General features: G+C 39.4%; 1 non-coding gene across 1 annotated transcript; it reads right to left on the reverse strand.

Annotated features, from left to right (window-relative positions):
- Window positions 1-14918: 14918 nt before the first annotated feature.
- On the reverse strand, window positions 14919-15052 carry LOC131813401 (small nucleolar RNA SNORA33). The gene has a single exon (XR_009346801.1). It is a non-coding gene; the product is annotated as a small nucleolar RNA SNORA33 (small nucleolar RNA).
- Between the last annotated feature and the right edge of the window lie 12934 nt (window positions 15053-27986).

Raw genomic sequence — 27986 nt, forward strand, 5'->3', positions numbered from 1 at the left:
GCTGCAGCAACATTTTCTTAGAAACATCACCAAAGGCAAGGGAAGCAAGGGCAAAAGGGAACTATTGGGATTTCATCAAGATCAAAAGCAAAACACAACCTACAGAATGGGAGAAGATATTTGCAAATGACATATCAGATAAAGGGCTAGTATCCCAAATCTATAAAGAACTTATTAAACTCAACACCCAAAGAACAAAGAATCCAATCAAGAAATGGGCAGAAGACATGAACAGACATTTCTCCAAAGAAGACATCTAAATGGACAACAGACCCATCAAAAAGTGCTCCACATCACTTGGCATCAGGGAAATACAAATCAAAACCACAGAAAGATACCACCTCACACCAGTCAGAATGGCTAAAATTAACAAGTCAGGAAATGACAGATGTTGCTATGGATGCTGAGAAAGAGAAACTCTCTTACCCTGTTGGTAGGAACGCAAGCTGATGCAACCACTCTGGAAAACAGCATGGAAGTTCCTCAAAAAGTTGAAAATAGAGCTACCCTGAGACCCAGCAATCGCACCACTAGGTATTTACCTTAAAGATACAAATGTAGTCATCCAAAGGGGCACGTGCACCTGAATGTTTATAACAGCAATGTCCACAATAGCCAAACTATGGAAAGAGCCCAGATGTTCACCAACAGATGAACTGTTAAAGAAGATGAAGTATATATATATACACCATAGAATACTATGCAACTATCAAAACCCCTGGAATCTTACCATTTGTAATGACATGGATGGAACTAGAAGGTATTATGATAAGCAAATTAAGTCAATCAGAGAAAGACAAGTATCATATGATCTCTCTGATATGAGGAATTTGAGAGGCAGGGCGGGGAGTCGTGGGAGGAAAAGAGGGAAAAATGAAATAAGATGGGACCAGGTAGGGAGACAAACCATAAGAGACTCTTAATCTCAGGAAACAAACTGAGGTTTGCTGGTTTGGTGGGGAGGGATAGGGTGGCTGGGTCATGGACTGGGGTGGGGATGTGCTATGGTGAGTACTATGAATTGTGCAAGACTGATGATTCACAGACCTGTATCCCTGAAACAAATAATAAATTATAGGTTAATAAAAAAATTAAATAGATTTCATCAAAATTATAAAGTGCTCAAGACACCACTAAGAAAATGAAAAAGTACACACTTGCAGAAATACTTACATTACATATAGCAAACAAAAGATTAATAATCATAATATATAAAGAACTGTACTACTCAATAATAAAAATCCAAACAGTCTAAAATGTTTGAAGTGGGTAAGAAACTTGAACAAAAGGTAGATGTATGAATGGCCGTGATATACACAAAAAAATGCTCACCATTCTTAGTCATCAGGGAACGTGAATTAAAATCAAAATGAGATACGTACCCATTAGAATGGCTGGAATTTTAAAAAACTGATAACATGAAATGTTGAAGAGGATTAGAAGCTTTCCTATGTGTGTCAGACGATACAACCACTCTAAAAACACTGAACATCCCTACCCTTTCATCTTCTAAAAGACTTGGAGAAGAATTTTCATATTAATTTTACTCATAGAACCCAAAGCTTGAATCAACCAAAATATTCACCAGTAGGAGAATAGATACACAAATTATAGTAGATTCCTTCACTGGAAAATCCCTCATAATAAAAAGAAGTGACAGGGCGCCTGGGTGGCTCAGTGGGTTAAAGCCTCTGCCTTCGGCTCACGTCTTGATCCCAGGGTCCTGGGATCGAGCCCCAGACTCTCTGTTCAGCAGGGAGCCTGCTTCCTCCTCTCTCTCTCTCTCTCTCTGCCTGCCTCTCTGCCTATTTGTGATCTCTCTGTCTGTCAAATAAATAAATAAATAATCTTTAAAAAAAAGAAGTGACAGTTAAACATGCAATAGCATGCATGATAAATCTCAAAAACATTATGCCTAGCAAAGCAGAAGACACAAAAGAGCATATGCTCTGTTTTTCTATTTACATGAAGTTCTAGAACAAGAAAACTAATGTTTGGTTAGCTAAATCAAAATACTACTTTTTCCTGGAGGGGAGGGAGGGGTAGGAGATTAACTGGGAAGCAACATGTGGGAACTTTTCGAGGTGACAGGGGTATGGATTACATGGGTGTGTGCATTTTTGTCAAAATTCATCAAGCCGTACACTTAAGAGTCATGCATTTCGTGCCATGTAATTAGAAAAGAGACAAAGTTTTTCCTTAGTTACTTAATTGTTGAAACAAACAATGCTCACAACTACAGTTTGAAAGCAAGTTATGGAGCCGATTTTATAAGTCTAAAGCCCCACAGGGCTCCTACACATCATGACCAGGACATCTTTTTGTTCTCACCATCTGGAGGCAAGTGATCTCAACTCATTTCTCCCTCTTTGGCCACTGCTAGCCTTTCCTGGCTGGGGACTGGCAGCACCTTTATCACCTGGGGACTTGTTAGAAATGTCAATTCTCAGCTCTCAGGGGTCCCCGGGGCTGGGGTCCAGGACTTCACCAGGCTTCACCAGCCCCCCAATGATTGTGATGTGCATTACAGAGTGAGAAGCTCCTCTGTCCTGCAGTTTGAGGTGGTGAATGAGGAAAGAGCTCTTTCCAGCAGCAGCAGACCACTGGAAAGGTGCTGCAGCCTGGAGTGCTGAGGGGCACAGGAGCCCTCGGTTGGGAAGAACCATTTCGGAGCCAGCTGGGAGCTGCCAAGCGAGTGCCAGGATTTCCAGCACAGCGACCGCACCATGGGGCGGCCAGAGTCCTCGTCTCCTAGAAGAACAGGGCCGGCCGAGAAGCAAAGCCATTTCTCCCATTTCCTCTTTCTCCTCTTTCCTGACCCAGTGGCCCTGTTGACCTGCCTGCCAGATTTAATTACAGCCTGGGAGAGAGAGTCCAGTGTTTGGGTATAAGTTCCCTAAGGAGAAAATGACTTATTTCGGCTGATGGGAGATCGGCACTCAGAAGGGCAGAGGGACTGCGCGGCAGAGCAGCCCAAGTGGTCAGCACTCTGGGAGAGCTTTCAGCTGGCCTCCTGGATAAGCCAAGGACAGAACAAGGAATGGCCAAAACAGGTCATTCACTTTGCTGGGATTTACAGCGTAGCCAGGAACAGCCGGAGGAGCGCTGGAGCCCTGCTCATGCCCTGTGCCAGCCTGCACGTGGCAGCGGAAGTGTTGTTGCTTGCTTGTCCCACTCTGGTTAGCAACGTATAAAATGTGTGTTATATGTACCAGGAAGATACAGCAAGGAGAGCTCCTTAGGATAAAAGAGAATCTTATTTGGTTTCCAAAAAGTTGTGTTTCTGGTAACCAGAACAAATCACTGTCAAATAGTTCATCAACAAAGTCAATAGAGGTGGCTTAGTAAGTGAAGCATTTGCCTTCAGCCCAGGTCATGATCCCAGAGTCCTGGGATCAAGCCCTGCATGGGGCTCCCTGCTCTGCGGGAAGCCTGCCTCTCCCTCTCCATCTGCCCGCAGCTCACCCTTCTTGTTCTCTCTCTCTCTCTGACAGATAAATAAAATCTTTAAAAAAGAGTCAATAGAAAGACAAATAAGCATATTTACCTAAAATAACTGACTTCTTAACCAGTATAAAAGGAAAACAATCAAATCTCTGCTTTAAAGAGGTTTAAATTGAATACAAATTTATTTATATGTAAGCCTTTATTATTTGAATACTTTTCAATATGCAATTCTGTGTGTTTATACACTGTTTCATGTGGTAAAAGATACTGTCCAGACATGGGAAGATACTTGAATACCCATGTAGATTGTAGCATTAGTCACAATAGCCAACACATGTAAGTAACCCAAGTGTCCATGGATGGATGAATGCGTAAAGAAAAAAATGGCATATACATATTATAGACTACTATCTAGCCTTAAGAAGGAAATTTTTCCGTATACTACAACATAGACGAAACTTGAAGACATTATATCATGTGAAATAGGCCAGTTACAAAAAGGCAAATATTGTTTGATTTCACTAACCTGAGGTACTTAAAGTAGTCAAACTTGTAGAAACAGAGGGCAGAATGGTGGTTGTCAGGTGCTCAATGTTAGGGAAATGGAGCATTGTTCAATGGGTGCAGAAGAGTTTGGGGTGCCTGGGTGGCTCAGTCAGTTAAGCGTCTGGCTCTTGATTTCAGCTCAGGTCATGATCTCAGGGTCGTGAGATCAAGCCCCACATCCAGCTCTATGCTGAGTGTGAAGCTTGCTTGAGATTCTCTTTCTCCCTCTCTCTCTGACTCCCCCACCCAACCTCATTCTCACTCATGCTCCCTCTCTCTCAAAAAAAAAAAAAAATGGGTACAGAGTTTGAGCCTTGAGGTAGAAAATTCTAGAGATCTGTGGTACAGCAATATGAATACACTTAACACTATTGAACTGTACACTTTAAAATGGTTAAGATGGTAAACTTTATGTTATGTGCCTTTAACCACAATTGGAAAAAAATGTGCCTATAAGAAATTCCATCTTTCTCTTCAAATTGGAGAAGGTTTTTGTCATAAAAAAAAGTAAAATGAAGCATGAAAAGCGAGTACTAATCTTTCCTAACATTTTAACATACTTTTCTCCATGTTTACAATGACAAAACTTAACTAAATGAAGTTAAGTTTTAAACGGAAAATTAATTAGAACCCAGAAATACAAGTAGTGAAAACTCCTTGATGTTCAGTTTGGTCTTTGCAATAGCTAAGAAAGAAAATGTTCATTTCCCACAGTCCCATCCAGGTTGGAAACCAACTTGGATGAGTGACCTATTATGATAAGAAGAAAAGTCTCTGGTTACACCTCTTACAAAATGTCAATTTTCTTTCAACACAACAAGCATCACTTTTGACAGTCCTGCTCTACAGGAGACAAAAGGCCTTACAAATTTGCTATCACTCAATCAGCCCCATTCTCTGCATTACAGGTTAGAGGTCCAGAGGTTTTTAAGTTAATGTGAACCTTTTGATGATGTCCAGAGGGCAAACCCAGCTTTACCTGGAGAGAAAAGCTGTGAGAGAATTTATCGTTTTGGAATATTTTGGATAACTGGTTATTGTTCCCTATAGAAGCACAATGGAACAACTGGTATGGTGAGAAATGTCTTGGATTTGACATTAAAAGTCATTAGTTCCAGATCTTCTCACTCATTTTTTGAGCCTGAATGAGGCACATAAAATGTTCGAGTTTTCATTTCCTCATTCTATAAAGTAGGTCATAGCAAGATCCAGCACCACGTTTAGATCCTACACTTCAAAACCTTCACCTGAAGTTGTGTCCTTCCTCACACAGCTAAGAGTCAGAGGAAGCAAGGGAGTCTGGGCTCCTTCACACCTTATGCTTCCCTCTTCTGGACTTCTAGACCATGGTCTCCTAGACAGCTCTCCAGAGTCCTCTATCCCAAATGGGTCCAGCTCTACTCTAGGACTATAGAACATGCTCCCTGGTTTTCCTGAAGGGGCACTGTGATGTTGTTACTGGTCACTCAGGCCTAAGAGGTGACCAAGAGGGGTCTGTTTGCATGGGGTGTGGACAGACCTTAGGCACATGGGTTGGAGTGTCCACATCCAAGTTTTAAGCCCTTATGGTATAGGACTGAGCAGGGAATAAGAAAAGAAAGGGGACAGAACATGAACTAGGAATTTCCATTTGTGTTTTCACTGGGGGCTTCAAAAATGTGATGGGCACTTTTGGCGTGTCTGCCTCTTGTTGCATGGTTCATTACAAAATCAGATACTGAACAGCCATACTTTGTCATATATCTCGGTAGACTCCATTAACAGAGACATAAAGAAGATCATCTTTTAGAAATGGTCACGGTCCATTGGAAAGGTCTATAATTATCCACACAATAGGTAAAATCCCCACCCTCTCCTTGCCTCTAAAGCAGCTCCAATGACAATAGACCCTTAGAATCTGCCACATCATTGGAACAAATGTCAAATAAGATCATGCTGGGTGGCAAAAGAGTTCCACAAGAAGACTCTGCATACAAATAAACCTCACTTTGTGTACATGACAAAGGACATGCTTGTGTTACCCGTTTAGTATGGGGGTGACAACAGAGAAGCCAAAAGCCACCAACTCTGGAGTCATAAAGGCAGGGTGGAACCTCTCTCTCTCCACTATTTTTGTGACTTATGGCTAATAACTTGTCTATACTCAATTCCCTATTTTATAAAATGGAGATAAAACTCTTCCTCCCATACAAAATGGAATTTCTGTGAGGATTATATGAAGTAAAATTTGTACAGTACTTAGCATAGGATTGGATCTATTGTAAACACTAAATGATAGCTATTCATTATTTTAAAAAACTGAGGAGCTCAGTTGAACTTATGTCTCATCTCTTCATATGCATAGCATAAGTAATTTTTATAATGTTGTCTTGCATTTTCCAAGTCCGTGCAAAACAAATCCTTAAGCTAAAGAAACAGCTTCAAGCTTTTTAAAATGCTCCTGCTTGATTAGAAACAACTTCTTTAGAGATTGAGTCTTATCTGTCTTTTTTTTTCATACCTGATATGTTCCCTGGCATTATACGTTTCCACTGAATGAATAATGAATTCAAGAGAGAGGGGAAAAAAAAAATCTTTTTTTTTTTTAAGGTTTTATTTATTCATTTGACAGACAGAGATCACAAGTAGGCAGAGAGGCAGGCAGAGAGAGAGGAAGGGAAGCAGGCTCCCTGCTGAGCAGAGAACCCGATGGACATGGAATCCCAGGACCCTGAGATCATGACCTGAGCCAAAGGCAGAGGCTTCAACCCAATGAGCCACCCAGGAGCCCCCCAAAAACATTTTCAAAGGTATAGTTAATGTCCAGAACTACCTACATTCAACTGAAAACAAGTGTGGATTGAAGGTTCTCTGATGTCAAATGCAACAAGAGCTTTACCTTCACCTCCCAAATCCTATCCTTGTTAATAAACCACAGCAATCTAAATTCTTTTTTTTTTTAAAGATTTTATTTATTTATTTGACAGAGAGAGATCACAAGTAGGCAGAGAGGCAGGCAGAGAGAGAGAGAGAGAGAGAGAGAGAGAGGAGGAAGCAGGCTCCCTGCTGAGCAGAGACCCCAATGCGGGACTCGATCCCAGGACCCTGGGATCATGACCTGAGCCGAAGGCAGAGGCTTAACCCACTGAGCCACCCAGGCGCCCAGCAATCTAAATTCTTAACTAACAGTTTCTTAGGTGACCCTCCCAACCTGTGAATTCCAATGAGGAAAGTGGCAATAAAACCATTTCTGTGTATTGTCTGGCTTTACATAGTCAACATCCGTGGAGTCAATAAGAATCCTCCAAGAAATAGCATTTAGCTGCATTATCAGTTGTAGATTTATTCAAATTATGACTAGATGACATTATTATCACATTTTCTGGAACATAATATGAAAATAAAAGACACCAAGGTTAACAAAAAGCAAAAACTTCTTTTTGAGCTATTGTTGTTTTTCTCTTCCTACTTCCTATAGGAACATACCCTTGAAAATATATTTAGAACAATGGAAAAATATAATCCAATGTTCAAAATATCTTTGTATGCATAACCTTTTCGTAAAAAACCATTTGAACAATATATATTGGAAATGTCAAGAATCAGATAATATCTTATTACTTTTACACCCAGCTTGGTTTGGTATAAAAATTCTGAGTCTTTTATTTTCTTTGAGGGAAATGTAACTGTCACTCTGTGATCTTTCAGAGTTGATGTTTACACAGAAGAAATCTGATAATAATCTGATTTTAGCTCCTTTTTTTTCTGTTTTTAGAGAGAGAGAAAGAGAAAGCACATGAGTGTTGGGGGGAAGGTGGGAGGAGGGGCAGAGGCAGAGAGAATCTTAAGCAGGTTCCACACTGAGCGCAGAGCTGGACATGGCGCTCAGTCTCACGACCCTGAGATCATGACCTGAGCCAAAACCACAAGTGGGACATTTAACTGACCACCCAGGGGTGGTTGAGCTCTTTTGACAGTTAAGCTGTAATAGGTGGGTTTTTTTTTTTTTTTTTCTTGTTTAGTTGCTTAGATTTTTCTAGCTTAGATTTTACGCAGTTTAAAATTTTGTCACACTCTGTGCTGGCATTGTTTTTTTTTGGGGGTGTTAGTTTTCAGTGGGTTAGTCCATGATGTAAACAAATGTGAAGGGACCTTGAATCAGGGCTGGAGGCAAGACGCCGTATGAGTAGGGGGCAAGCTTGGGAGCAGGGGCAAGGCCAGGAGAGATATTCATTGTATCTCATTTTTTATAGAGGCTTGTAGAGAGTGGCGGTGAAGTTCCAAGCTATGCATGCTCTGGGATGATAGGAGGAGAAGCAGGAAAGTGACTGGGAATGGGGACCCACAGCATTCCTCCCCAGGCGAGTCAGCAGGATGGAACGGCGGTGGGGCAGTGAATGTGAGTCTCAGGCCAGTGGGCATTGATGTGTAAGGGATCAAGAGGCCTCTGTGGGGGCTTCTAGGCCTTAGTAGTAGCTGGAGTCTGAAGAGTGCTTGATCATATGCCCTGGAAGGTCTGGGGGGATATAAGAGATATGTGGAAGGCAGGGCAGATTTGTGTTAATACAAAAGTATAAGTTCACGAAAACTAATGCCCCCAAATTTTTAGACTTGGAGCCTCAGAATAATACCAAATCCTACTGACTAGTAAGGAGGGGCTCAGGCCCCAGTGGTGCAGGGTCGGCCGTGGCCGGCCAGCAAACGGGGTGAGCAGAGGCTGATGAAGATTTTGGTGGGAGGAATGCACATTGGGCCAATTTTAAGTGCTGCCTATGTATGGTGTGCTCTGCTGGGTGCTTTATGTGCCTTTCTGTTTAATCCTCACCACCTTTTTATGATACGGGATCATCATCCCATTTGAGAGGTAGAAAATGGGCTTTATTGAGGTTAAACACTTGTAAAGAAATGTCACAGTCTGGTGCATGCTTATTTCTTGTCATTTTTTGCTCTTGCTAAGGATATTTTCAGTGTTTGATGATTTTGTTCCATTTCAGTGGAGTTTCTCTGGAGGAGATTCGCGGGTCTTCTTAATTTGCCATCTTCATGGACATCTCCAGTAGACTTCTTTTTTGCAGAGTGTGTAGTGAAGTCATTCTGGCCACCTAGAACAGTGGATCTTGAACTTTAGTGTGCATAAGAAACACCAGGGGAGCATGGGAAAATGGATCCAGGGGTCCACATTTTATACTTTGTTTTTAGAGATAGAGTGCACATGAGTGCCAGGCAGGGTAGGGGGATGGTTAGAGGGAGAAGAAGAGAGAAATTATTTTCTTAAAAATATTTATTTATTTATTTTAGAGAAAGAGAGAGCACGGAACGTGGCGGGGAGGAGGCAGAGAGAGTCCCCAAGCTGACTTCCTGCTGAGTGTGGAGCCAGAGGCCCCTCAGTCTCACAACCTTGAGATCATGACTTGAGCCAAAATCCAGACTTGGAGGCTCAACTGACTGAGCCACCCAGACATCCCCAAGGGTCCACATTTTAAACAAGCACCAGACGTGAATTCAGATGCAAATTGTCTACACATTATGCGTTGAGACAGAATAAAACAATGCAGTATATATCTGGACTAGCATTCATCTGCACATTTAGCTCATGGTCCCTGTTCCTCTAGCATCATTTTACTATAAAATCAAAGAAATAGTAAGTAGAAGAAGCTGCAGGTAGGGGAGGAAGTGGAGGAAGGATAGACAAGCTGGTGAGATGTAGGTTAAGGAAGAGGCACGGATGCTTTTACACAATGCAGCTTTGACTGGCAAATACTGGATTACAAGGTCCAAGCCAAAATGGTCTGGAACCTCTCCAAGCAAAACAGACCAACTTTAACATGAAATATCTGTAAGCAAATTTAATATTTTATATTTTTAAAAATAATTTTGGGGCAGAAGCTAATCATTTTTAGCTTAAGTGAAAGCCTGGTGGTTTATTAGGGATTTCCTTATGTTAAAATAATGAGTAATGTTGGGTTCACACCAGAAAAGAATATAGATTTGCTATTAAATATTTATTTACTCTCAAAGTGTTTTATTTGATAAGAGAAGTAAGTGGTAGAGGCTCATACATTTTCCAGTATCAGTTTCTTGTTTTCAGAAACAAACCCCCAAATTTTTTAGGTAGGACACTTTTTACTTAATGCAGCCACCCATACTTGGCTTAATGTAAGAGACGGATTCCTGAAAACTTGCTAGAACACGGACTTCTAGAAATGTAATCATAAGAAAACCTTGCCATTTACAGGAATTCTATAATCAATTTTTCTGTGGGGAAAAAAAAAGTAACCACGCACTAATTGGTCCATCTTGGCAAATCTGGACTTAATTATGTCTCTATATATTAATGCAAGTTTTGGCGGCATTTGGAGTAGTGCGGAATGAACAAGAGCAAGTAAAAAAAAAAAAAAAAGAGCTTTTGAAAAAAGAATTTGAAAGCAAGGGAAAAGATCATACAGAAAATTTTATTTGACTGAACAACCCTGAAAATAAGCAATCTTGACTCATTAAGCAAACTTAACTTATAAATCGATATTCACAGTAAGAAGAAAACTAATGTAAGTTATGACAGCAAAGTATAAAAATCAGGGCAAGAACCAACTTTATAACATGTTTCTTATGATGGATGATACTGTTATCAGAAGACCAGGACAGTTCCACCAAAAAGAATACAGCTGAGAGTACCGGTTGTCAAATTAATGATGGACTTTATCAAAGAAGGTGGGTTTGGGGCATCTGGCTTCTCTTTCATGGAAACTGGCAAAACATCACTAGTCCTAATCCTACAAATGTAGATGTTTAAAACAGGTTGAGGCAGCCACATTTTACAGGCTGGCATGAAAAGAAAAACAATCACAGGAATGATATAATTACAGGGTAATAAAAACATAAACACCATTATTGCATTAATTTTGTATTTGGGTTTTCTTCCATGGTTGGCTTACCAGCTTAGAAATGCAAGGTTTTGATTACAAAGTCAGATATTTTGCCATTTATCCATCTTAATACACACACACATTGGATTTGATCATTTTGATAGGAGTTTGGTGTAATAGGCCATTGAAAAGAATAGAGGATTTAGAAGGATTTTTACCAAACCTAGAGAGAAAGAAAGAAGTAGCAGCCACTTTTGACCTTTTAGCTACTTACAAATTAGTACATTATCAGGAGTAACTATTCCTTTATCTTGACCTCTGGAGGCCATCAATATGCCTGAAGAGGAACTATGCATCAGTGTTTCTCCAATTTCCATTAAAATAGAGACTTATTGAGAGACTATTGTGTTCTCCTGGCGAGCTACTTAAACCCTCCAAGATTCAGTTTGTTTGCTTGTAAAATGAAGATATAATGGCTATTTCAGAAGGCTGTTTTAAAGAGAGGATGTAATGCCAAGGGGCTTTACACAGAACAAAGCTCAATAAATGATGGCTATCATTTTAATGCTGGAAGAAAAGCCAGAGTCAGAAATCAGAAAGAGGTGCCTCATTTGGATCCTCTTATGCAGCTTCCCATTAACGGGGTTGAGAGCCAGCTCTTCATAGGAAAGTTGGCTCACAGATTCATGACATCAACAACAGTAACAAAATGAGCTCAATCGTTGGATACTGATTGGAAGTATGACTCCTACTGGGGAGGTATTGTGTGTGTGTGTGTGTGTGTGTGTGTGTGTGTTGTGGTTTTACGTGTTTAAATAGAAGTAGGCATTTTAATAAAAATTAAATCAAATTCTTAAAAGAATTTGTAGATCACACTTTTTGGAACTGAGGGGCACTGGTAAATCTTGGGAGACAGCAGAGTAAGAGCCAAGTACTTCTAATGTCCGGGTATGTCCAGGATGGGGGATGGGCCAACCATTCAAAGCCCCTTATCTACAGGGATATGACAGTCCCAGCCTTCAGCCTCTGGCTTTGCTCTTCTACTTCCAGAAATCCACTTCACTTCATCTCAGGTGGATGAGACTATTTGTTCTTACTGTGGTGGCTAAGATACCACAGATGAATACAGATGAACTTTATTCCTGAAAAAATGATACATTAAAAAAGTAATCACATGTTTAGATCTGTTTGGAACAGGTGGCAGATTAGAACCTCACTTCTGGATATTCTCACTCTATGTAACGTATGAAAGGCTTTGAGGTGTCCTGTTTCACTCAGATTTCCCATACTATTTGCTCACTTGAACTTTTCTTGTCAGTTTCTTTGATACCCTGTGTAGTTACTGTCCTGCATAATAGACTTTGAGAAACACTAATTTAGACTTAACTGTCTTGCTATCCCAGAGGTTTCGTTGTTTTTAGCACAAAGATACTACTAGACCAATAGAGCATTTTAAACAAATACCTTGAAGTTTTACTCACTTGAGTATTTTCCGTACATTCTTACTCTACCCAATCACTTCCCTTAACATAAAGGCTCCAAGGTGCCTAAGGGAATGTACCAGGAGGAATTTCCTTTTCTGGCTTCTGTCTGTTTTCTCCACATTTTATGGTCCATGCATTAAGTTTTAGTACCTCAAATCTCCTTGAGATTAGATCTGAGGGGGGAAAAAGACAACATCTTAGAAACAAGAGAATAGAAAGAGGACTGATATTTTGAAATTTATGTATTCACAAACATGAATTTATCCATCAGACATAAGGAAGCAGGAATCCGGGGTGGCTCAGCTGGTTAAGCCTCTGCTTTCATGGTCCTGGGGTCCTAGGATGGAGCCCCTGCATTTAGCTCCCTGCTCAGCAGGGTGTCTGCTTCTCTCTCTCCCTCTGCCTGCTGCTCCCCCTGCTTGTGCTCTCTGTGTGTGTCAAAGAAGTAAATTAAAATTCTTGGGGAAAAAAAAAAAAAGAAGCGTGACTCCTCCACATACACAGCCCCAATCACTAGCATCATACTCAAAGGTAAGCTTGCGTGTGGAACGTATGGAACCTCCACATTCTCACCCTTCAGATTCTGAACTGGTAAAGAATCCAGAAATAGCAAGGCTGTCAGAAGATTCACAATTCCACCCTGATAAAATCAAATTTTATAGTAAATGTGAAGAAGGTGTATATTACTGCTGCTCAGAAACCACAAGCTGAACTTAGCCACTGACCTTATAGTAGCCACTTACAGTGGCCAAAGGCTGTGAAACTAACTGCTGAAGACATTCTGTTTCCAGCTCAGCTGCCTTCAGCATGGAATACCGTATTTATTACTGCAGTATAATAATAGTTACATTATTACTGGGCTAGGTAGAGGCAAATTATTCTCATTGGTGGTACAATGCAAAAGACATTCTACAGAAGTTGGTATGTGGGATAAGAACCCCAGCCTACATACCAATTTTCATGTGGTGTCAATTATCTAAAATGGTCTCAGTAGAAAGCTAAAGAATACTAATGCAGGGGAAACATATCCAAAGGCAAACCCAAAGGATAATAAGCACAAGGAGATCAAACAAACCTGACAGGAGATATTATTGTTTGAACTATTGGCAATTTTTCCCCTAGACCTCTGGTTTCCAACCACAGTCTACCTCATCAGAGCAAAGGGCAAAGAAATTCCAGTGGAATTAACTCAAAATATTTCTGAGCATAAGAAGCGCATGAAGCAAATCTCTGATATAAACTCTGTATTAGCTAAACAATATGTTAATATATCTTTTAGTATGTAGTTCAGGTGGTTTCCAAGCTTGTTCACTTAAAGAATAGTGTCCATGATCTATAACCTCACATCCCAGTCTGGTGGCTGAATGAAAAAAACATTCAGTTGTAGAAAGATCAAATGCAAATATAGATAGGACTTTTGTACTTGTATTAAGGAACAGATGTTTTCCTTGGAGCAAACAATCTCACTTCTCAACTTTTGCATTTGTGAGGTGAGAAAGTCATACTAGATATTATTTAAAATTCTTTCCATTTCAATTGGAATGATGTAATAATTCTATTTGCTATTGTTTTTCTCTCATTATTAGAAAAGTAGTTCTTTCCAAACATCACAATACAGACCAGTTGTATTGAAATCTTCTAATGAGCCTTGTAAAAACACAGAATCTTAGTCTTTGCCCCAGAGATTCTGATTTAGCAGGTCTTGGGTAGGATTCAAGGTTGTGCAGTTTTTCAAAGTGACACTCACCGTAACATGTGGCCAGGCTTGAGAATCACTGACCTATACCTACCACAGCCACAGGAGTAAAATCAATATTTCTCATTTGGAGCAAACCTTTAGGATGTTCCCATTGATAATAACAGAAAAACTGTCAATTTGATTTAGACAATAAGGGAAATTTACCATCTCAGGTGAGTGGAAGCTTAGAAGTTGAGCAGACTTTTTTGTTCTCCTTTAGTCTGATTTGGTAGCTCTGTCTGCCTCTGAGATATTTTCAGCCCCAGACTTTCAGCAAGTCTCTTTGTCTCCTGGTTTTTGTTTTGTTTTGTTTTGTTTTGTTTTTTGCTGGGGTGGAGGGGCAGCAGGGGGAGAGGGGCAAGAACTCTTTTCCCAAGGCTTCCCTGCAGCCTTGCTTTGCATTTTTGTTGATCAGAATTGGATCACATGCTCATTCATAAATCGATTATTAGCAAAGATCATAGCATTTCATAGATCCAATGGTTCTCAATCTTGACTGAACATTGGAATCACTGGGAAACGTTTAAAAATAAGAGTATCTATATCCAAACTCCAGAGTTTCTGACTTAATTGGTCTGGGGTATGGTCAGGGCACTTAGTGTTAAAAATTTTCCAAGGTGATTCTAATGTATAGCAAAAGTTGAAAACCATTGTTTTAGATTAATCATCTGGAGATGAAATACTGCTGGGGAGTCAACTACCATGACCACTAAAATCCTTTAAAATCCCTTAAACAAAAAGAGTTTCTTTTTTTTTTTTTTTTTTTAAGTTAACATTTAGAAAACTCTTACCAAGTTGTTAGCACTGGTTTTGGTAAAGCTTTACAAAATTATTACTGAAAATGTTTCCATCATTACAGTTTCCTATAGCCACTTTCAGGGACCTTAAGGACTTCAATGTCTTTAAGGGTCATAACATGGCATTACTATTGCCAGCATTTTCTAAATTTCTGCAGAAACACATTCAGGTAAGCAGACAAAAAGATTTTCTACCTTATACCAGTGTTACAATTGCTAGAAGGCTTAAAGGCTTACCCAAGGTAAAACCAAATAGAAAGTGCCAGACACATGTATATTTGACTCAATCTAATGTGCTTTCTGCCATGAGACCCCTACTTGTGTGTCTAGAGTCAGTGTGGAAAGGAAGAGAGTCATGCAGAAAGCATTGTAACTTATCCTTGGTGACTCCAACAATATCTACATCTAAATGACTTCAGTTTGTTATAGTGGTTAAGGGGGGATAAGTAAGCCAAGTAAATAGGTATAACAAAAACGAGTCACATCATAGGATGGCAAAAGGTGGATTAAAAATCACAGAAAATGTTAATTTTTGCCATAATATACCAAGATATCATCATAAGAAGAACATGTTCTTTGATATGTACAGAGAACAAATTCTCCTTCTTTTAGAAAATCTCTTCTATAGGGTCACCTGAGTGGCTCAGTCAGTTTAGTATCTGACTCTTGATCTCAGGTCAGGTCTTGATCTCAGGTCCCTGAGTTCAAGCCCTATGTTGGGCTCCACACTGGGCATGGAGCCTACTTTAAAAAAAAAAAAATCTCTTCTGTAAAAATCTCCTGGTGAAACTTGACAGGCTCTATAAGGCAGCAAAGACCTCAGTAAGGAGGGAAGAAAACAGTAGATTTTTTACATGGTCTTTAAAATATATACTTTCCCAGGGCCCCTGGGTAGCTCAGTCATTAAGCATCTGCCTTGGGCTCAGGTCATGACCCCAGGGTCCTGGGATGGAACCCAGCATTGGGCTGTCTTCTCTGCAGGAAGCCTGTTCTCCCTCTCCCACTCCCCCTGCCTGTGTTCCCTCTCTCACTGTCAGAAAAATAAAAAAATTCTTTAAAAAAATATATAATTAAAAAAATAAAAATAAAAAATATGCTTTCCCAAAAGTAGTCATAGAGTTTAGGAAACTGGCTTTTAACCAAGAGAAAACCGTCCTGGGCTATTTGTAGACCTGAGATTACCAAGTGGATTTTCCTAACTATACATTTACTTTATGTTTACAAGTTTGAATTTTTCCGCTTGCATTTTATAACCATTCATGTTTTCATAAACGTAAATCAAAATGCCTTTCTTGGCCTATTAGATGGTGCAGCCTTTGTTTTGGCCTCATTTTAGACAGTTATAATCAAAATGTTGAAAATTCTCCCTCTCAGGTTTCAAAGAAAAAAAAATAAGATAAAAAGTTGTAATTCCTTAGGCTAGAATGATTTCAGCAAAGGAGCTATGATTAAAGTTTAACAAATCAGGAAGAAAAGAAGAAGGGTAGCTATAAACTCATTCACTTATTAATAAAACCCTTCCATTAAAGTTAGGAGGTATCCCCTTAAAACTTCAATAGAGATCATGTGGGACCTTCAAATTAAATACTATCATGTAACTTATATAAATGTTTGAACTTTTGTCAGCTTAAAGAGTAGATATAGGCTGAATATATGGTTCTGAGAAGGTTAGATAAATTCCTTAATGACTGTCACTCATTAGCAGTCATTACATAGATAGCATTGTTCCCTCCTGAGGAAACCATCCACCTCATATTCGTTCGACAAGCTACAAACATCAATGGACCACCAACCCTGAGCTAAGGGCTGTATTGTTGGAGAGATGTTATATAGTAAAGGGACAGAGTCCCCCTTTGTGCAAAATCATAGCAATCTGCTTAATGCCTATAGGAAGTAAGGCACAAGTGATTAAATAGACTCCTTTAACCGAGCACCTATTGTGTGATGGGCAGTGTATTCAGTGCCTTGTACACATTGTTCCTAAGTCTCAAAGTAACTCTGCAAGTCAAGTATTATTCCAACTTTACAGAGGAAACCACCGAAGCTCAGAGACATTGAAGGGTTTATTTGACACGGACCTGGCTGCTTCTGGTTAGGTGAAAACCAGGACTTATCAAATTGTGTCATAAAGAAACACGGTGGGATTTTTTGTTCATGGTATATTTCTGAGATTAAAAAAAAAATAGCATAAAAGATTGTATTTCCTCCAGTATCAGTGACCAAAGCACAGCTCGAATACCTGTCATTCAGCAAATTATTAAATGAATCATCTTTACTCCTTTTCCCAGGCTAGAATCCAAAAAACCTTCTCAGCATTTTAAAATGAGGAGGGTGTCAGTTTGAGATTAAACTCTGCCCACATCAGTTAACTGCATGTACGTTCAGCGTCTGCTGACTCTCTAGTTGATTATAATCAGAATCTTCTAGTCACTACATAAGGGGCAAATACCTTTGTTATATAGTCATAAAGCTTTGTTCTTCTAACATCTTTATAGCAGTTGCATGGACAAGTGACCTAATGTGCCCTCAGGACTTTTCTTACAAGATTAGTGTTGGTTAAATGAGAAAATATGTTTAAAGCACTTAGCATTATGCTTGAAACATAATAAATCTGTGCTGTATAGCAGCTATTATAGCTGAGAACCAGTCAGGACATCTCTCACTTCTACTCCTTTCCTCCAGCCCCACTACCACATACACAGAGACGTTTAAGACTCAGAGTTCCATTTTAGGACTGAACCACTCAGTATGTTCAGTGGGGTATAGGTTGAAAGAATGAAGAGATTACCCCTATAGTTTGGGTCCATCAAGATAGAAAAATCTTTCAATAACCAGATAATAAATCACCAGTGCTCCTATTATAGACACAGCATTCACTATACTCTCCAATTACCAGTAAATCATCCTTTTGCTTAAGAAGAGTAGTTGAGGGGCGCCTGGGTGGCTCAGTGGGTTAAGCCTCTGCCTTCAGCTCAGATCATGATCTCAAGGCCTTGGGATGGAGCCCCACATCAGGCTACCTGCTCATTGGGGAGCCTGCTTCCCTTTCTCTCTCTCTGCCTCTCTGCCTACTTGTGATCTCTGTCAAATAGGTAAATAAAATCTTAAAAAAAAAAAAGAAAAAAGAAGAGTAGTTGAACCTTAGCTTTATTTCGGGATGAGGAATCTAAAACACACAGAGGCTGTATGATTTACTCAAGGACTCACAGGCAGAAAAGGCTGGAATTGAATTCATACCTCCTGATTGTAGGTCATGGGCTAATCTTCCTAAAACACGGATCTGAGATGATCAGTCACTTGCTTGCATTTTTCTTGGTTTGGTATTACTTGTTGAATGCAATTCAACAATTGAATTACAATGCAGTCCCAAGCTCACTTTCCAGGCTGTCTACCACCACACTGTCAAGCAACCGGAACCCAGCCAAACCCTGTTGCCATTCTCTCGGTTAAGCCCCACATTGTGATGCTCTGATGCCTTTGCCCATTCAGCTCTCTCTGCTTGAGGTATACTCGGATCTCCCTTACCTATCCAACTCATACTTGTTTTCCAAATGTCAGCTCAAATGTGACCTTCTACCTGAAAACTTACTGGGAATACCTACCTGGAAGTGATCTAAATCAAGTGATCCAAATTCCCATATCCAACTTCTCTATAGTGCTCTTTCTGTGTTAAGTCTGGTTTTAGATACTTAAATTGCCATGTGCTTCTCTACTCATTTAATTGTAAGCTCCTTATGGTTAGAGACTGTGTTTAAATCATCTCTGCATTCCCATAACCTGAAATAGTTCTATACATTATAGATGATGTTAAAAAATGTGTTTTGAGTGAATGAAAGACTGAATGAATGCAGAGTCAGATTTCCATTTGCTTATCTAAGTTACTGATAAAAGCATAAGTCACGAAGGATGATTTGCTTATGTAAAGAGACATGTTCGCCACTGAGCAGTGGAAGAACATTGTGCTATTTGTGTTCTGTCAAGAAAGATTTGAGAGCAGGAAGCTTTTTAGGGGTTCTCTTGGGAAAAACAGCTATGAAAAATGAAGGAGACAGGATTGGTTAGAAGGGGGAGTCGGAAGTATAGAGACTCACTATATACCTTTTCACCCAGCTTCCCTGTAATTAACATTTATGGTACATTTGTTACAATTAATAAACTAACGCTGAAACATTATTATTATTACCTAAAGTCCATTGTTAATTCACATATCCATAGTTTTTACTAAGTGTCTTTTCTGTCTTTTCTAGTTTTCTGCAATAGCCACATTACAACTCATGCCTTCTTAAAATTAGTTAGGAAGTATTTTTTTCTTTGTTTCCTGAAAGAATTTCCATGAAATTGGTATATTACTTATACTTTCAATATTTGGAAAAGTCAAAGTGTGAAGTAACTTGGGCCTGGAATTCTCTCCTGGAGAAGATTTTAAGTTATATATTTGGTTTCTTTAGTAGATACTAGACTCTTCAGATTTTCTGGTTCTTCTTGTGAAAGGTGTTTTGTTTTGTTTTGTTTCTATTTTTGTTTTTTTAAATTTATCTTTATGTTATTATTTTAAAAAGATTTTATTTATTTATTTGATGGAGAGAGAGACAGCGAGAGAGGGAACACAAGCAGGGGGAGTGGGAGAGGGAGAACCAGGCTTCCTGCTAAGCAGAGAGACCGATGTGGGGCTCGATCCCAGACCCTGGAATCATGACCTGAGTTGAAGGCAGATGCTTAATGACTGAGCAACCAGACGCCCCATGTTTTTTTTTTTTTTTAATTAAATTTATTTTCAGCATAACAGTATTCATTATTTTTTCACCACACCCAGTGCTCCATGCAATCCGTGCTCTCTATAATACCCACCACCTGGTATCCCGACCTCCCACCCCCTGCCACTTCAAACCCCTCAGATTGTTTTTCAGAGTCCATAGTCTCTCATGATTCACCTCCCCTTCCAATTTCCCCCAACTCCCTTCTCCTAACTCCCCATGTCCTCCATGCTATTTATTATGCTCCACAAATAAGTGAAACCATATGATAATTGACTCTCTCTGCTTGACTTATTTCACTCAGCATAATCTCTTCCAGTCCTGTCCATGTTGCTACAAAAGTTGGGTATTCATCCTTTCTGATGGAGGCATAATACTCCATAGTGTATATGGACCACATTTTCCTTATCCATTCGTCCATTGAAGGGCAACTTGGTTCTTTCCATAGTTTGGCGACCATGGCCATTGCTGCTATAAACATTGGGGTACAGATGGCCCTTCTTTTCACTACATCTGTATCTTTGGGGTAAATACCCAGGAGTGCAATTGCAGGGTCATAGGGAAGTTCTATTTTTAATTTCTTGAGGAATCTCCACACTGTTCTCCAAAGAGGCTGCACCAACCCACATTCCCACCAACAGTGTAAGAGGGTGCCCCTTTCTCCACATCCCCTCCAACACATGTTGTTTCCTGTCTTGTTAATTTTGGCCATTCTAACTGGTGTAAGGTGATATCTCAATGTGGTTTTAATTTGAATCTCCCTGAGGGCTAGTGATGATGAATATTTTTTCATGTGTCTGGTAGCCATTTGTATGTCTTCATTGGAGAAGTCTCTGTTCATATCGTCTGCCCATATTTTTATATGATTGCCTGTTTTGTGTGTGTTGAGTTTGAGGAGTTCATTATAGATCCTGGATATCAACCTTTTATCTGTACTGTCATTTGCAAATATCATCTCCCATTCCGTGGGTTGCCTCTTTGTTTTTTTGACTGTTTCCTTTGCTGTGCAGAAGCTTTCGATTTTGATTAAGTCCCAAAAGTTTATTTTCGCTTTTGTTTCCTTTGCCTTTGGAGACATATCTTGAAAGAAGTTGCTGTGGCTGATATCGAAAAGATTACTGCCTATGTTCTCCTCTAGGATTCTGGTGGATTCCTGTCTCACATTGAGGTCTTTTATCCATTTAGAGTTTATCTTTGTGTACGGTGTAAGAGAATGGTCGAGTTTCATTCTTCTACATATAGCTGTCCAGTTTTCCCAGCACCATTTATTGAAGAGACTGTCTTTTTTCCACTGTATATTTTTTCCTGTTTTGTCGAAGATTAATTGACCATAGAGTTGAGGGTCCATATCTGGGCTCTCCACTCTGTTCCACCGGTCTATGTGTCTGTTTTTATGACAGTACCATGCTGTCTTGGTGACCACAGCTTTGTAATAAAGCTTGAAATCAGGTAATGTGATGCCCCCAGTTTTATTTTTGTTTTTCAACATTTCCTTAGCGATTCGGGGTCTCTTCTGATTCCATACAAATTTCTGGATTATTTGCTCCAGCCCTTTGAAGAATACTGGTGGAATTTTGATCGGAATGGCATTAAAAGTATAGATTGCTCTAGGCAGTATAGACATTTTAACAATGTTTATTCTTCCGATCCAAGAGCATGGAATGGTCTTCCATCTTTTTGTGTCTTCTTCAATTTCCTTCATGAGTGTTCTGTAGTTCCTCAAGTACAGATCCTTTACCTCTTTGGTTAGGTTTATTCCCAGGTATCTTATGGTTCTTGGTGCTATAGTAAATGGAATCGATTATCTAATTTCCCTTTCTGTATTTTCATTGTTAGTGTATAAGAAAGCCACTGATTTCTGCACATTGACTTTGTATGCTGCCATATTGCTGAATTGCTGTATGAGTTCTAGTAGTTTGTGGGTGGAGTCTTTTGGGTTTTCTATATAAAGAGTCATGTCATCTGCGAAGAGAGAGATTTTGACTTCTTCATTGCCAATTTGGATACCTTTTATTTCTCTTTGTTGTCTGATTGTTGTTGCTAGGACTTCTAATACTATGTTGAACAAGAGTGGTGAAAGTGGGCATCCTTGTCTTGTTCCTGATCTCAACGGGAAGGCTGCAGGCTTTTTCCCATTGAGGATGATATTTGCTGTATGTCTTTCATAGATAGATTTGATGAAGTTCACGCTTAAGAAAGCTTGAATCAACCAGGAGATCAAAGAAGAACTGAAACAATTCATGGAAACCAATGAGAATGAAAACACTTTGGTCCAAAACCTATGGGATACAGCAATGGCAGTCCTAAGGGGGAAATACATAGCCATCCAAGCCTCCCTCAAAAAAATGGAAAAATCCAGAACACAGCAGCTTTCTCTACACCTTAAAGAACTGGAGAATCAACAACAAATCAAACCAACTCCACACATAAGAAGGGAAATCATCAAGATTAGAGCTGAGATCAATGAGGTAGAAACCAAAGATACAGTAGAACATATCAATGAAACTAGAAGTTGGTTTTTTGAAAGAATCAATAAGATCGATAAGCCACTGGCCACACTAATCCAAAAGAAAAGAGAGAAAGCCCAAGTTCATAAAATTATGAACGAAAAGGGAGAGATCACAACTAACACCAAGGAAGTAGAAACAATCATCAGAAGTTATTTTCAACAGTTATATGCCAATAAGCTTACCAACTTTGATGAAATGGATGCATTCCTGGAAAACTATAAACTCCCAAAATTGAACCAGGAAGAAATCGACAACCTGAATAGACCGATATCTAGTAACAAGATTGAAGTAGTGATCAAAAACCTCCCAAAAAACAAGAGCCCAGGACCTGACAGGTTCCCTGGGGAATTCTACCAAACTTTCAAAGAAGAAATAACACCTATTCTTCTGAAGCTGTTTCAAAAAATTGAAGCAGAAGGAAAATTTCCAGACTCTTTCTATGAAGCCAGCATTACCCTGATCCCCAAACCAGGCAAAGACCCTACCAAAAAGGAGAATTTCAGAGCAATATCACTGATGAATATGGATGCTAAGATTCTCAACAAGATCCTAGCAAACAGGATCCAACAGCACATTAAAACGATTATCCACCATGACCAGGTGGAATTCATCCCTGGGCTACAAGGATGGTTCAACATTCGCAAGTCAATCAATGTGATACAACAAATTAATATGAGAAGAGAGAAGAACCACGTGGTCCTCTCAATTGATGCAGAAAAAGCATTTGACAAAATCCAGCATCTGTTCCTGATTAAAACGCTTCAAAGTATAGGGATAGAGGGAACATTCCTGAACTTCATCAAATCTATCTATGAAAGACCCACAGCAAATATCATCCTCAATGGGAAAAAGCTCGTTTTGTTTTAATAAAGATTTTATTTATTTGAGAGACAGCAAGCCAGAGAGCACAGGAGCACAGGGGAGGAGCAGAGGGAGAAGCAGACTCCCCTCTGAGCAGAGAGCCTAGTGCAGACTTAGGGCCTCAATCCCAGGACTCTGAGATCACAACCTGAGCAGACGCTTACCTGACTGAGCCACCCAAGCGCCCCAAGAGAGTTTTTTTTTTAACTGAGGTATAGTTGACACACAACGTTACATTAGTTTCAAGTGTACAACATAGTGATTTAACAATTCTATATATTACACAGTGCTCACCAGTGTATACACCAATTGCACCACACAAAGTTATAACACTATAATTGGCTATAATCTCTATGATGTCCTTTTCATCCTTGTGATTTATTTCATAACTGGAAGTCTGTACCTCTTAATCCCTTTCACCTTTCTTGCCCATGTGTGTTAGAGTTTTGATAAGATACGTCTCTCAAATTCCAAGTTACCCATTGTCTGACACCATTTGGGGTCCTTCAGTTCAGTTCCATTCTGCCATGAACTACACAGAGTGAGCACAGTCCTCACGAGTTAAGGGCTCGGTTCCGTGAGACTGCCCCACTTCAAGCCTTAAGTCTTGAGTGTCCTCGATTCCCCTGCATGTCTGCTTGCCTAGCGACAAATTTCAGAGCTTCCCATAATAGCCTTAGCTTTGATAGTTTGCTAGAATGACTCACAGAATTCATGAAAGCACTATAGTTACACTTACTCTTTTATTATAAAGGATATGAATGAAGAGCCACTCATAAAGCCACAGGGGGCAAGATTGGAAGGGTCCCGATTGCAGGAGCTTCTGTCCTCATGGAGTCAAGATGCGATCACCCTTCAAGCACATCTGTGTATTCATCACCCAGGAAGCTCCGTGGAGCCTTGTGCTGGGAGTCTTTAATTAAGGTTTCATTACGCAGTCAAGATGGGTGAAATCAGTGGCCTTGCAATGGACCTCTATACAGCCCTTTTCCTGTCCCTGGAGCTCAGTGCCTGGGGCTGACAGTTCTTCCTAATCAGGCACTTGGTTTTTCTGATATAGCCAGCTCCTCCCTTGATACTATCTAAGGGCTCACTGTGAGTCATCTCACTAGCAGGAACTTGGGAATAGTTAAAAATGAGTCATTATGAAAATCAGAAGACACTCCTACCCAGAGATTCCAAGGGTTTTTGACTATCTATGCCATAAATCAGGAACCAAAAGGAGATCGGATACATCCTTTAGTATATTATACAAGTCGATGGGGATTTTCTAGTTATCTTTTCTTAACATTTTTCCTAGCTTATTTCCAGTGTTTAGAGAACATACTGTAAATGATTTCAATTATCTAAAATTTGTTGAGAAATACCTTGACTCAGAATATGATTTATTTTGATTGCTAGTCCATATGCACATGAAAAGAATGTTTTCTTCACAGTTGTTGGGTTTGCTCAGTAAATGTCAGTAAGGTCAAGTTTGTTAACAATTATTGGTTAATTTACTGATCTTTGTGTGGAAATTTACAGTAGCTACTGGAAAAGACATTGATTCTCACTGATTGTGGAATTGTCTATTTCTCTTTCTAGTTCTCAGAATTTTTGCTCTATACATATAGTGAAGCTATATTATTGGGACATACAACTTTAGAATTCTAGCATTTCCTTGGCAGATTGACTCTTTCATCATAATGAAATGTTCTTTCTAGTAGTCTTTCTTGCCTGAAAGACTACTTTGCTTGATGTTAATATAGTACAAGACCCTTTTTGGGTAGTTTTTAAAGTTTAAATTCAATTAATTAACATATAATGTATTATTGGTTTCAGAAGTAGAGGTCAGTGATTCATCAGTCTTATATAATACCCAATGCTCATTATATCACATGCTCTCCTTAATGTCCATCACCCAGTTACTCCATCTCCCACCATGCTCCCCTCCAGCAACCCTCAGTTTGTTTCCTATGATTAAGACTCTCTTATGGTTTGTGTCCCTCTCTGATTTTGTTTTATTTTTTCCTCTCTTCCCCTATGATCCTCTGTTTTGTTCCTTAATTCCTCATATAAGTGAGATCATATGATAATTGTGTTTCTCTAATTGACTTATGTCCCTTAGCATAATAACCTCTGGTTCCATCCACATAGTTGCAAATGACAAGATTTCATTTTCTTGATGGCTGAGTAGTATTCCATTGTATGTGTATACACCTTATCTTCTTTATCCACTCAGCTGTTGATGGACATCTGGGCTCTTTCCATACTTTGGCTGTTGTGGACATTGCTACTGTAAACATTCTGGTGCACGTGCCCCTTCGAATCACTACATTTGTATATTTAGGGTAGATACCCCAGTGGTGCGATTGCTAGGTTGTAGGGTTCTATTTTCAACTTTTTGAGGAACCTCCATACTATTTTCCAGAGTGGCTGCAGCAGCTTGCATTTCCACCAACAGTGTAGGAGGGGTCTCCTTTCTCTGCATCTTAACGAACATCTCTCCTTTCCTGACCTGTTAATTTTAGCCATTGAGCAGTATCTCACTTTAAATTTAAGCCATTTAGTGGTATCTCACTGTGGTTTTGATTTGTATTTCCCTGATGCCGAGTGATGTGCAGCACTTTTTTATGTGTCTGTTGGCCATTTGGATGTCTTCTTTGCAGAAATGTCTGTTCAAGTCTTCTGCCCATTTCTTGACTGGATTTTTTTGTTTTTTGAGTGTTGAGTTTGGTAAGTTCTTTACAGATTTTGGATACTAGCCCTTTATCTGATATGTCATTTTCAAATAAGATTTTTTTTCCTTCTTTTTATCAGCTTTATTGAGGAAGATGCCACCACCGTCATAATGCAGAACAATTCAATTACCCTAAAAAGTTTCCTGGTGCCCATTTTCAGTTCTCCCTCATCCCCTCAATACCAACCCCCTAGCAACAACTGATGTGTTTCTGTCACTATAGTCACTATAGTTTTCCTCTTTCTGTTTCATCTAAGTGAAATAATATGGCACACCGGCTTACTGTCTCCTTTTGTCTCTTTAAGCATGATCTGTTTGTGATTCACCGATATTGTTGTGGTTATTGTGAAGTGTATCCCACTGTATTAATATGACCCCAATTGTCCCAGATTTGACAGGAGGCTCTTTCAAACTGGTTCTGTGTCATTCTGACATGTCCCCATCATTCGCTGATCACTTTTTCACTTTCTGGCAGAAGATGTTCCAGGGCTCATCTTGTATCCAGCTCGAGATGTTAACCTGCAACTTAATCTTAATTTTTAACACTATTTTTGCCTTAGAGAGTTTTTTTTTTTTAAACTATGCACATTATATGCATTCAGGACTAAATACATTGAGAGTCAAAGATGGCTTTGAAATCTCAGAGGAGTTTTCTTTTTTTTTTTTCCTACTCTACCTAGAGCTTAGACTACAACATCTTCCTTTGTTATTTGCCTCTCTGTGGAGATTTTCATTTAGTTAAGCCCTGTATTCCAAGTAACCAGTGATGTACTGATAACTGGTTAGCAAATGACTATCTGGAAGAAAGGGAGAGATCCTAATTTACAGCCTAAGTGGATTTCTAGGCATGTAGCAGTTTCACTGTTCATTCTCCATCACAAACTGGTGCGTTCTGCTTTGTTCTTAGGCTCAGATCATTCTTCTTCCATTCTTTTCCATCAATTTAAAAGTGTGTATGTGGGATGCCTGGGTGGCTCAGTCATTAAGCATCTGCCTTCTGCTCAGGTCCTGATCCCAGGGTCCTAGAATCGAGCCCCACATCGGGCTCCCTGCTCAGTAGGAAACCTACTTCTCCCTCTCCCACTCCCCCTGCTTGTGTTCCCTCTCTCTCTGTGTCTCTCTCTGTCAAATAAATAAATAAAATCTTAAAAAAAAAACCAAAAGTTTATATGTGTGTGTATATCGTGTATGTATACATTTATCTCATGCCCCACAGCACTAGATGTTTTGTACCTGGAGAATTTCAGAGTTTTTTGTCTGTCATATTACTAGAAATGGATACCTCTTATAGATTTCTCATAAGATGTTAATTCACCAACATCCTAATCACATGTCTTGAGCAATAATTTTAATAGACTATTTACCAATTGAACACATCATAATACCTGTCAAACATACTTTGTTTTTTGTACATTAAGAACTGTTTATTTAAAAAAAAAAAAAAAAAGAACTGTTTATTTAGATAACGGAAAATATTTGCCTCTAATATCATACTAAGAACAAAAGTGCTTCAAAATATCAACTGTTATTATCCATGAATGAATTTATTATCATGTAATAAGATCTACATATTGTCTGAAAGAATGTTTTTCAGACTTCCTCTTTGGAGCCCTGATAGTCCCATCGGTTTGTTTAAGGGACCCTGCAAAAGACAAAGAGGACGGAATGAGGGTCTATTCCAGCTTCCAACTTATATTAGATTTATACTACTGGATTTTAGTATAAGGTTTTGTTTGAAGACCAGTTCCATGGCTACTAAAAGTTTGCAAAGCCTTTTTCATTTCATTTGCCAACTCTAGAGGCAGAGAGATAAAGCCCCTAAGAGAAATTAGGGCATATTGTAAAGAAATTGAGTTCCTGAAGTGGGTCTGTGTTTAGGCCGCATGCCTCCACTCGCACAAACCCCATCCTACCAGAAAGTATCACGACAGCAAGAGATGGAGAATATTGTAGCTCATGTGAAGAAAAATATTCCTGGATCCTTAGAACGCTTGAAACTTTTGTATGGCTCTTGCAGACAATTTGCTGCCCTACAAATCTTTTAAAAGTCAGATGAGAAGCGTTTCGAACATCTCATTTCCGTGTTGACCTTCTTTGGAGTCTCTATCAAGCGGAGAAATCATCAAAGGGATGATAACATGAAAGGAATCCCTTAGCAGGAGAGAAAGGGAGGAAAGAGAAATCCACACATAACCTCGCCTGCTCCTAGAAAGGGAAGACCTGACTAAGCTCTTTTCAAAGGCATACATAGCTGTTTCTCTCTGAAGAACTTAAGAAGGTTTTTTAAA

The sequence above is a fragment of the Mustela lutreola genome, chromosome 12, assembly GCF_030435805.1.
Source record: "Mustela lutreola isolate mMusLut2 chromosome 12, mMusLut2.pri, whole genome shotgun sequence".
NCBI classification, from domain to species: Eukaryota; Metazoa; Chordata; class Mammalia; order Carnivora; family Mustelidae; genus Mustela; species Mustela lutreola.